This window comes from Ahaetulla prasina, chromosome 4, assembly GCF_028640845.1.
Source record: "Ahaetulla prasina isolate Xishuangbanna chromosome 4, ASM2864084v1, whole genome shotgun sequence".
NCBI lineage: Eukaryota > Metazoa > Chordata > Lepidosauria > Squamata > Colubridae > Ahaetulla > Ahaetulla prasina.
Window position 1 is genome coordinate 36,004,687 of NC_080542.1, and position 11,960 is coordinate 36,016,646.

Here is an 11,960-nt window from a genome sequence, read left to right on the forward strand (position 1 = left end):
GAATGGTAGGCATGTTTGTGCTCTTATGCACGCCCCTTAAAGACCTCTTAGGAATGGGGTGAGGTCAACAATAGACAGTTTTTGGTTAAAGTTTTGGGGATTTTGAGTAGATACCACAGAGTCAGGTAGTGTGTTCCAAGCATTAATAACTCTGATACTGAAATCATATTTTCTGCAATCAAGATTGTAGCGGTTAACATTAAGTTTAAGTCTATTTTTTGCTCTTGTATTGTGATTGAAGCTGAAGTAATCCTCAACAGGAAGGACATTGCAATAGATGATTCTATGAGTTAAACATAGATCCTGTCGAAGGTGACGGAGTTCTAAGTTTTCTAAACCCAAGATTTCAAGTCTGGTGATATAGGTATTTTGTTATATTCAGAGGAGTAGAGAACTCTTCTTGTAAAATATTTCTGGACACGTTCAATTGTATTGATGTCCGAAATGTGGTATGGGTTTCAGACAGGTATTGGTCTAGCAAATGTTTTATAAGCTCTGGTTAGTAGTGTAGTGTTTCTGGAGAAGAAGCTACATAAGATTAGGTTAACAATTCTTAATGCCTTTTTTGCAATGTAGTTGCAGTGGGCTTTGGCACTTAGGTCATTGGATATGAAGACTCCAAGGTCTTTGACTGGGTGGGGATCATCTATAAGGTAATGTCCGTCGAATTTGTATTTAGTGTTTGGATTCTTTTTTCCAATGTGTAAGACAGAGCATATGCTGGTTGAGATTTGGAGTTGCCAGGTTTTAGACTATTCTGAAACAAAGTCAAGGTTTTTTTTGAAGAGTAGCTGTATTATTGGTAGTGTTAAATAGTTTGACATCGTCAGCGAAGAGAACACAATTACTTTTAATATGGTCACAGAGATCATTAATGTATAACATGAAGAATGTTGGTCCAAGAACACTGCCTTGGGGAACGCCGCTATTGACAGGAACAGGATTTGATAGGGCACTGCCTATTTTGACCATTTGTTGTATGTTTGACAGGAATGCTATTATCCAATATTTTTTTTATTTGAATTTATACCTGACTCACGGCGGCTTACACTGTGTTAAGCAATAGTCTTCATCCATTTGTATATTATATACAAAGTTAACTTTTATTGCCCCCAACAATCTGGGTCCTCATTTTACCTACCTTATAAAGGATGGAAGGCTGAGTCAACCTTGGGCCTGGTGGGACTTGAACTTGCAGTAATTGCAAGCAGTTGTGTTAATAACAGTCTGCTGAGCCACCAGAGGCCCCTCAATTGTGGAGGGGTCCGGAGATGCCGTAAGATTTTAGTTTTAGGAAAAGTTTGTCGTATACCACTGAATCACTTTACTGAATCACTGAAGCTTTACAGAAGTTTATGTATATTGCATCTATTGTTTATCCTTGATCAAGATTTGTAGCCCATATGTTTTTGCAGTGAAGAAGTTGTAAGTTACATGATAATTTTTTTCTGAAACCAAATTGTTTATTAGAGAGTAGATTGATTGTTTCTAGGTGGAGGGTAATGTATTGGTTGATGATAGATTCCATGACTTTGCAGGTAACGCAGCACAGAGAGATTGGTCTGTAATTTTCAACTAAGCTGGGGTCTCCTTTTTTTGAAGGTAGGAATGATTGTGGCTAGTGACCAAAGTTTGGGAAGGGAACTGGTCGTAAAGGCTTTTTCAAAGATTATGCTTAGGGGTTCTGCTATATTAGTGGAAAGCTTTTTTAAGAAGTATGCACATAGTCCATCAGGTCCTATAGATAGGTATGGTTTCAGTTTGCGAAGAGCTTTTTCAACATTTTCTTCGTGAAATCTATATGTGTTAGGTTGTTGTTGGTGCGGTTGGGGAATGTCGGGTATGAGCCATTGCTATTGACAAAGACTGAGCCGAAGAATGTGTTAAAGAGGTTTGCTTTAACTGTTTCATCATTATTTTCTTTGCCGTTAGGTTCTTTTAGTGATGGAATGGATCTTGAGTCATTAAGTTTGTTATTCACAAAATTATAAAAAGCATGATTAGAATTTGTGCGCAGAAGATTAGAATTTGTACATCCTTCCAAGGTGGGTCAAATGAGTACCCAGATTGTTGGGGGTAATATGGTAACTCTCTAAACTGCTTAGAGAGGGCTGTAAAGCACCATGAAGTGGTATATAAATGCTATTGCTATTTAATTCATTCCTTTTTTTTAAGGCTTTGGGTGAAGAATGGGGCAAGAATAGCCCAAGAATAGAGCACTTGTGATCTGCCAGATCAGCCCTGATAACTTTGGGATGTATGGACCTCAACACCTCAAATCCCCAGCCAATTAAACTGCAATTCCCAGAATTCCAGTTCCACTGGGGTACCAAGAATTGAGTTCAACGCTATCTAGAAGGCCACTTGTGATCAACCTGATTTTAAAATCTTTTTTGGTGGCAGTTGTTAAGCCAATGTCACAGTCGTTAAAGAATGCTGTGGTCATTAAGCAAATGCCATGTTCATTAGGCATATGCCACAGTCATTAAGCAAGCCAATTGTTTGGTATGGGCTTTTGCCAAAAATTGTAAGTAAATGCTGATTTTTGGCAAAACATTGTAAATTGCAGTCACATGACCACAGGTGCTGCAAACAGACATAAATGTGAGCTTGTTGCTGAATGCTTGAAATGCTGTCAAATGATCATGAGGAGTGACCATCAGAACTTTGAAACCAGGTCATAAATATCTTTTAGGAGCAACATAATTCTGAACGTTTGCTAAGTGGATTCAGCTTTTTGTAATCCCCTTAAATTATTCTCTCCTTTTCAAAATCTCCTAGAGTGTGTATATGTACATACACACATACATTTTCTTTCCCTACCTCCTGTATTGTAGCAAATACCTAATTTCATAAAACTTGAGCTATGAGACCAAGCCATAAGCAATCCTAAAGGTCATCACTGCTTTCTTAGCTTCTCTATAAAATACACAGTATGGAAACCCAAAATAAGTTGCACTAAGAGACCTTTGAAAATTGAGAGGCTTTTGAATTTGTTTGAATCCTCCCTTTCTTGTCTCTGCATCCTATACTTATCAGGTTTTTTTTCCTTTTTTTTCTTTATTTATTTTGTCACAACAGTATACACAAATATCAACATAAAATAACTACATATCATATAAGCATATATATGAGCAAAAGTATGCAATAACTATATTAATTTGATATAATGAAAGGAAACAATAGGACAGGAACGGTAGGCACTTTTGTGCTCTTATGCACGCCCCTTATAGTCCTCTTAGGAATGGGGTGAGGTCAATAGTAGACAGTTTTTGGTTAAAGCTTTTGGGATTTTGAGAAGAGACCACAGAGTCAGGTAATGTGTTCCAAGTGTTAATAACTCTGTTACAGAAGTCATATTTTCTGCAATCAAGATTGAAGCGGTTAACATTAAGTTTAAATCTATTATTTGCTCTTGTATTATTGTGATTGAAGTTGAAGTCTTCAACAGGAAGGACATTGCAATAGATGATTCTATGAGTTAAACACAGGTCTTGTCAGAGTCGGCGGAGTTCTAAGTTTTCTAAACCCAGGATTTCAAGTCTGGTGGTATAAGGTATTTTGTTGTTTTCAGAGGAGTGGAGAACTCTTCTTGTAAAATATTTCTGGACACCTTCAATTGTATTGATGTCCGAAATGTGGTATGGGTTCCAGACAGGTGAGCTGTATTCAAGAATTGGTCTAGCAAATGTTTTATATGCTCTGGTTAGTAGTGTAGTGTTTTTCGAGAAGAAGCTACGCAAGATTAGGTTTACAACTCTTAGAGCCTTTTTTGCGATGTAATTGCAGTGGGCTTTGGCACTTGGATCATTTGATATGAAAACTCCAAGGTCTTTAACAGAGTGGGGGTCGTCTGTAAGGTAATGTCCATCAAGCTTGTACTTAGTGTTTAGGTTCTTTTTTCCAATATGTAAGACTGAGCATTTGCTGGTTGAGATTTGGAATTGCCAAGTTTTAGACCAATCGGTTTCAAAGTCAAGGTCTTTTTGAAGGGTAGTAGTATTGTTGGGGGTGTTAAATAGTTTGACATCGTCAGCAAAGGGAACACAATAACTTGAGATATGGTCACAGAGATCATTTATGTATAGTATGAAGAGCGTTGGTCCAAGAACGCTGCCTTGAGGGACGCCACTCTTGACAGGAACAGGATTTGATAGAACATTGCCAATTTTGACCACTTGTTGTCTGTTTGACAGGAAAGCAGTTATCCAATTGTGAAGAGGTCCTGAAATGCCGTAGGATTTTAGTTTTAGGAGAAGTTTATCATGTACTACTGAGTCAAAAGCTTTGCAGAAGTCTCTTTGCTTATTCTTTATAAAGTCAAATATTCAATAAAAGGGTGTATGTGAGGAAACCAAAGTATAAAAATAACTCTTGTGGTTATACTGATTAGTTAATTCTTGAATTTAAAATAAAAATCCACCTGATTATGTTTATCTACTTACAGCATATTGTACGGGGCCCATTTGTATCTTTGTGTCAAGTCTGGGGTTATTGTCCTAAAAAACAGAAAAAGTGCTTGGCTGGCTGCTTTCCTTTACTCCCTGATGGTAAAAATCCACTCTGCACATGTTTAGAGGTTGTTGGGCAGCACTTTACGAATTCCATATAGTATCCATAGCTTATATACAAATTAAGCCTTGATTTTGTTTGCTTCCGCTCCTACACTCAGAGTGCACACATTCCTCCCCATCAACATTTCAGTGTTGCTGACTCTTTTATTAATATATTAGGAGTGGGAGGAAAAGAGCATGCTGAGTTGAACTCGTTATTTAGTAATTACAGGCTACAGTTTGCATTTGGAGTGTGCCTTGGGTACTTGTACACTTGGTGAATAGCCCTCTTGCTTCACTTTAATTTGAGTTATAAGCCCTGGCTTTGGGTTTGGGTGATTTATTTGATGAATGAAGAAGATAATTCTTAAGAGGATGATGTAGGAAGTGTGGAGGACAAACCATATAAATGACATTGTTTGTGTGATGATGCTGTTTTCCCACTTCTTCCCTTGTTGAGAAGCTGGAGCGCCAGGGCCACCTATGTCCCCAAAGCCTCATGTTTACACCTTGCCACCGCCTCCAGCAATGAGGGCTGAGAAGAATGGTGTTGAGTTCTGCCATTTGAGGGAGAAACTCAAACTGTGATCGAACCTTCATTAGTTCTGCATTAACCCATCTTCTGAATCTGTACATTACTTTAAGCCATAAGCTAATCGAATGACCTAGGTCAGGAGTGTCAAACTCAAGGCCTGTGGGCCGGATCTGTCCCATGGCGTGCTTAGATCTGGCCTGTGGGGCCACCCTGGAAACAGTGAAGAACCAGCCCGCGGTGCCTCTGCCAGCGAAAACAGGCTCCCAAGCTCCATTTTCACTGGCAAAGGGTTACAGGAGGCCATCACAGTCAAAAACGGAGCTCAGGAGCTTGTTTTTGCTGGCAGAGTGGTCGGGTCACCGACATGAATGATGTCAAGTTGCCCATGCCCACCCCAGTCCCTCTGAGGTCAAACGAAACCTTGATGCAGCCCTCAATGAAATTGAGTTTGACACCCCTGACCTAGGTTATGACAATATACCCAAACCCCCAAATATGTCCAATTAACACTAACCAAGCTTAGCATTTCTTAGTTATGTTTCTTATTTAAATTGTTACTGATTGATCACCATCGTCCCTCTTGTTTTAAAAACCAAACATTGGCTTTTCCTCAGTTTATCGCTGCATCAACCTATGTGTAAATTAAGTTGAACTTAGGGGGTGCCAGTCTCCAAATTGCCCCATGGTCTTTATTGACACAGTCAACTATATTGCATGAATACAGGCAATCAATGATGCTATCTATCTAGACCCGTGCCAGTCCGGTTTCCGACCTGGATACAGCACGGAGACAGCTTTGGTCGCGTTGGTGGATGATCTCTGGAGGGCCAGAGACAGGGGTTATTCCTCTGCCCTGGTCCTATTAGACCTCTCAGCGGCTTTCGATACCATCGACCATGGTATCCTGCTGCGCCGGTTGGAGGGGTTGGGAGTGGGAGGCACCGTTTATCGGTGGTTCTCCTCCTATCTCTCCGACCGGCCGCAGACGGTGTTGACAGGGGGGCAGAGGTCGACCGCGAGACACCTCACTTGTGGGGTGCCGCAGGGGTCGATTCTCTCGCCCCTCCTGTTCAACATCTATGTAAACCGTTGGGTGAGATCATCAGTGGCTTTGGGGTGAGATATTAACTGTACGCTGATGATACTCAGCTGTACTTTTCCACCCCGGGCCACCCCAACGAAGCTGTTGAAGTGTTGTCCCGGTGTTTGGAAGCCATACAGGTCTGGATGGGGAGGAACAGGCTCAAGCTCAATCCCTCCAAGACGGAGTGGCTGTGGATGCCGGCACCCCGATACAGTCAGCTGCAGCCGCAGCTGACTGTTGAGCAGTTATTGGCCCCAAAGGAGGGAGTGCGCAACTTGGGTGTTCTCCTGGATGCACGGCTGTTGTTTGAAGATCATTTGGCGGCCGTCTCCAGGAGAGCCTTTCACCAGGTTCGCCTGGTTCGCCAGTTGCGCCCCTTCCTTGATCGGGATGCCCTATGCACAGTCACTCACGCTCTTGTCACCTCCTGCCTGGATTATTGCAATGCTCTCTACATGGGGCTCCCCTTGAGATGCACTCGCAGGCTTCAGTTGGTGCAGAATGCAGCTGCGGGTGATAGAGGGAGTCACATGTAGCTCCCATGTGACACCTCTCCTGCGCAGACTGCACTGGCTTCCTGTTGCCTTTCGGGTGCATTTCAAGGTTCTGGTAACCACCTTTAAAGCGCTCCATGGCTTGGGACCTGGGTACTTACGGGACCGCCTTCTGTTACCTCATGCCTCCCACCGACCCGTACGCTCGCACAGAGAGGGCCTTCTCAGGGTGCCGTCCGCCAGACAATGTCGGCTGGCGGCCCCCAGAGGAAGATCCTTCTCTGTGGGAGCCCCCACTCTTTGGAATGAACTCCCCCCTGGTTTACGCCAAATACCTGACCTTCGGACTTTTCGCCGTGAACTGAAAACATATCTGTTTGTTCGTGCGGGGCTTTCTTAAATTGTTTAGTTTTAAATTCTAAATTTCTCTCTGGTTTTAATTGGGGTTTTTTAGATTCTTAATTATTTTAATTTCGGCCACACTGTATAATAAGCTTTTTAATTGTATTTTAACTGTATATTGTTTCTTTTTACTTTGGCTGTACACCGCCCTGAGTCCTTCGGGAGAAGGGCGGTTTATAAATCTAATAAAATAAATAAAAATAAATAAAATATAAAGACTATATAGAGGAAGATCCCACAAACTGCCTAAAGCAGTGATGGCTAACCTTTTTGCCTTCGTGTGCCAAAAGCTGGGGGGAGGGGGGGAGTGTGTGTGTGTGCCCACACCCATAATTCAATGCGCCCCCCCCCCCGGTCCCCCTGCTTTTGGCACCTGATGGCATAATGGGCCCGCCAGGCCCGTTTTTCATTCTCCCCAGGCTCTCTTGTAGGGCAAAAACGGCCTTCCCCACCTCACTGGAGGCCAGAAACAGCCCATTTGCCAACTTCCAGTGGAAGGGGAAGGCCCGTTTTTCGCTCTAGGTGGCTTTCTAGGAGCTTGGGGAAAGCGAAAGCGGTCTTTCCCACCTCCCCAGAAGCTGGAAACAGCTGTTTTGTGACTTCTGGTGGGCCCAAAAGGCCCGAAAATCACCTGGCCAGCGTGCACATGTGCGCTGTAGCTGAGCTAGAGCAACGCTCACATGCCCACCGATATCATTCTGCGTGCCACCTTTGGTACATGTGCCATAAGTTCGCTATCATGGGCCTAAAGTAATTGTTAGAATGTGATCTCCAATCCTTCAAAAATGTAAATACAGATTCCAAGCCACAGAAGGTTATCCATCTCTGCAATAAGGAAACACATTAGAAAACTCAGTTGGTGATTCTGTAATATCTATGTGTGGATTAATCTACTTAGGTTTGCTGGAGGCAAAACCTTTTTCTAATTTCAACTCCAATACAATAATGATAACTCAGTAGATAAACAGGGACAGACAACCCACCCCCTCCTGGCTTGAACAGCCTTTTTTAATTGCTATCTTTTCAAAAAAAGAGGTTTTTCTCTGTGTTACTGTCGGGGGGGGGGTGTTGCACCACAATGACTTAACTTGGTTACTGAATTAAATCATTTTCTAGGTTCTTAAAACACATTTAATAATTAAATAATCAAATGGTATTGTTTTAATGCCTTACGGTAGCAAGAAAAAGAAAGGATGGTTAAAATTAATCAAATTTTACAAGTGTAGTTTTTGGTCTTTTACTGCGCTGGGTAAGGATGTTGTGTGAATTAACCACTATATGGGAATGTGGAGAAAAATCAGAAGGAAAATATGGTGTGAATTTTATAGGCTAAGTTATGGAGTAAGTTCCTCTCGGCAGGACTTTGAATCAATACTTTAATTGCCTTGTTCGCTTCCCCTTTAGAGAAGTCTAAAAATAATATAATATTGTAATAAGCTTTACAAGTATTTCCCAATCCCTGTACATTTGTGCGTATAAAGAGAAGCTTTTAGAATTTATTTTTTTATTATTTTAATTCTAGGTTTACCTTTATATTCTATCTTTGCTCTGAAAATTCTAAAATGATGCAAATAGGAGATTGCTCTCATTTTATCCTCGCAAATAACAACTTTATGGGGTAGGTTGGGTTGAGGGAGGGTTAAGTGGGGTTTTGATAGTCCCAGGCATTCATTTGAACTTTGATGTCAGCAATATTTAGTTTTAGTTGAGAAATGTGCCTATGATAAAAAAACAAAAAGGTGTTGGAAGAGGAAAAAGACACTGATGACTTGCTCCAACATTGTACGAGAACTGCTGGGGAGAAATGACCTATTTGGAGTATTAATATAGGAGCATTTACAACTTCTGGAAGCAAGTTGTTCCACTGATAAATTGTTCTGTCAGGAAATTTTCCTTAGTTCTAGGTTGCTTCTCTCCTTGATTAGTTTCCATCCATTGATTCTTGTCCTACCCTCAGGTGCTTTGGAGAATAGTTTGACTCCCTCTTCTTTGTGGCAGCCCCTGAGATATTGGAACACTGCTATCATGTCACCCCTAGTCCTTCTTTTCATCAGACTAGACATACCCAGTTCCAGCAATTGTTATTTATACGAATCCCACTTCTTCCTCACTGCCAGCATATACATGGAAATAAAAGTTCTTGCCTCACAGAAATACCACCAGCCTAGAATAGCATCATTTCAAAGGAAATTAGGACATTTTTAGACTTCTAATGTCTCAGAAGTAAAGAGTGCGATGCAACTGCTTTGAGAAAATACATATCTTTCGATTCATAATAATGTTCTGTAAGCAGAGAAAAATATTCTTTATTCAGTCAACTTAACCAGTGGCCTCTTAGGGCTAGCATTCAACATGGCTGTTGCTGCTCCTCAAGCTCCATTACAAGCACAAAAATAAACCACTGTGTCAGAGACACGACAGGAATCTATTATTTTTTGCATCACCCCAGGAAAGTGACTCTTGAAGGGTCAAACTGCACCAGCCAAAATTGGAATCTGAAAGCGGTGAGGTGGCAGCTATCCAGTTCCCCCCTCTGTGAGAGATGACTTTTTTTGTCAACATGGAGACTTGTGCAGGCACCCCCACCTCTGTCCTGCTCTTCTTTGGCCTTTGAAGAGAACAGAAACAGTCCCAGATGTGGAGGCGGATAATTTTTTCTTCAACTTTTTCCCTGCAATATGACATATTATTTTGGCAGCAGCTTCTTATTCGGCAAGTCACTTGCCCAATAATTGCTTTTTTTTTTCTGTGAGGTTTATTATTTTTTTTTGTAGTTGTTTGCTTGCTGCATTTGATGAAGACTCAGAATATGCCAGCACTTGGCCTCCAAACTGTGGAGAGCCAGATGGCCCTAAATAGCTCACAATGAACAGGGCACAATGACTGCAGACTTTGCTTCCTAGTGTCTCTTCTACGGAGGTATATTCAAAGTGAAGGATCCTATTGTCTCCAGCTCTTCCTGTTCATCATGGTGATATCTTATTTTTAAAATAATTTTGCACGTGTACACACAGCGCACAGAATTTTTCAAGCGTTGGAACTCCAGGACAGTGTTTTTCAACCTCAGCAACTTTAAGGTGTGTGTGGAATGCTGGGAGCTGTAATCCACACATTGTTCTCACAAATGACCTTGAAATTCCTTCTGCCATCTTGTTGATCTATAGGGGATAATTTATACCTCAAAGGAAAGTGGGCTGGCCCTCTCCTTCCCCATTTTTGTTGCTGCTGCTGCTGTTGCTTTTAAGTAATCATCTGTAATCATAAATCTATGATGATGGTGATACTACTGGTCACTTGGGGGTGAAGAATACTCTTAAGAGGAAAATCAGAGAAAATTAAATATAAAATGAACAAGCTGTGTATTAACATAACATTCCAGGTTTTAAAATATATATTCTAGTAGAAATCTAACAATAAAAATCAAGATGTCCAATAAAAAACGGGACTAAAATTAAATATAAGGAAAACCAAACTTACAATAACAGATATAACAATTTTAGAACCGACAATGAAGATATCAAAATGCTGGATATTTTCTGGCTTTTAAGATCAATCATCAACATTAAAGGAACAAGTAGTAGTCAAGATATATACCAAAGACTAGCACTTTGCTAGACTTTGGAAATATTATTCAGATACTGTAATAAGTCTCCACCTACAAAGATCAGAACACTGCAAGCAATGGTATTTTCAGTGGCAATCTATGGAAGTGAACCTTTTAAAGCAGCTGGATAGAATGAATGTTGATCTTTGGAACACTGGTATTGGTAAAGATTCCTGGAAATACTGTGGACAGCAAGAAAACAAACAAATGGATCACTGAACAAATCAACCCAGATTTTTCACTTGAGGCACAAATGAACAGGCCCACATTATCTTGCTGTGGACTTATTAGGTGAAGAACTAGCTCTCTGGAGAATGTTCTAATGCTAGGAAAGATGAAAGGAAAGAGAAGACGAGTATGACCAATACCAAGGCAATGGACTAAATTATAATGAGAAGAATAAACTGAAGGACCAGGTTAGGAGCAGAACATCACAGAGAAAATTTTATTTATGTGGGTGTTAAGCGATGAGACGTGTCACATAATCATAATTAATCTATTATTTACTTCTGTATTATTGTATACTTTGCTTAATTTACTACAGAATTGCTATTGTAAACTGCCTTATTGAAGATTTTTTTGAGAGATCAGAGCAAAATCAATATAAATAAAATAAAACTGATAATATGGCATAGATTCCTTTTATCTCTTTCCCTCAAATTGCTGCTATGAAAATTTAAACCATGCTACTATGGTTACCTTATTAACTCACTTTGCTTCAGAAACAAGTGGACAACACAACATACTATTGTAATAGGATCAAATAACTACCTACAAGTGGATTTTTTCCAGGTTAGAAACCTATCATGCCATTGCCCAGCCTCGATCATAAAACTTCAGTGGTGGAGGAGATAAGATACAATCTTCCACTAGCAAATATTTTCACATTGCTTCCTTTGTCTTTTCCCTATTGCAGAAACTTCTATTAAAGAGGAAAAGATCCAAGTAGCATAAAAGTGGGCAACCCGCAAGCTACTTACTATCCTTAGTGCCAGCTCTCCAGATAGCTCCCTAGGTCCTTGAGCTTGCACTACTGAATTTTGGTGGCAAAATGCCCAAATTTCAGCTGCATAATTTTTTTCCTTCCCTCAGATCCCTCCCACTCCCTACTCCCTCCAAATTCCTAAATGGCTATTTTCCAGGTCAATGGAAGCCTTGTTTTTGATGTGGCAATTGCATTTTCACCCTCAAGATTTCAGAAGTGAGCGGAAAATCTCTGGGAAGCAAACCACTCCTCACTCTTTAAAAACTCTCTAAAAAGCCAGGGAAAAAATCCAGCAAAATTCCA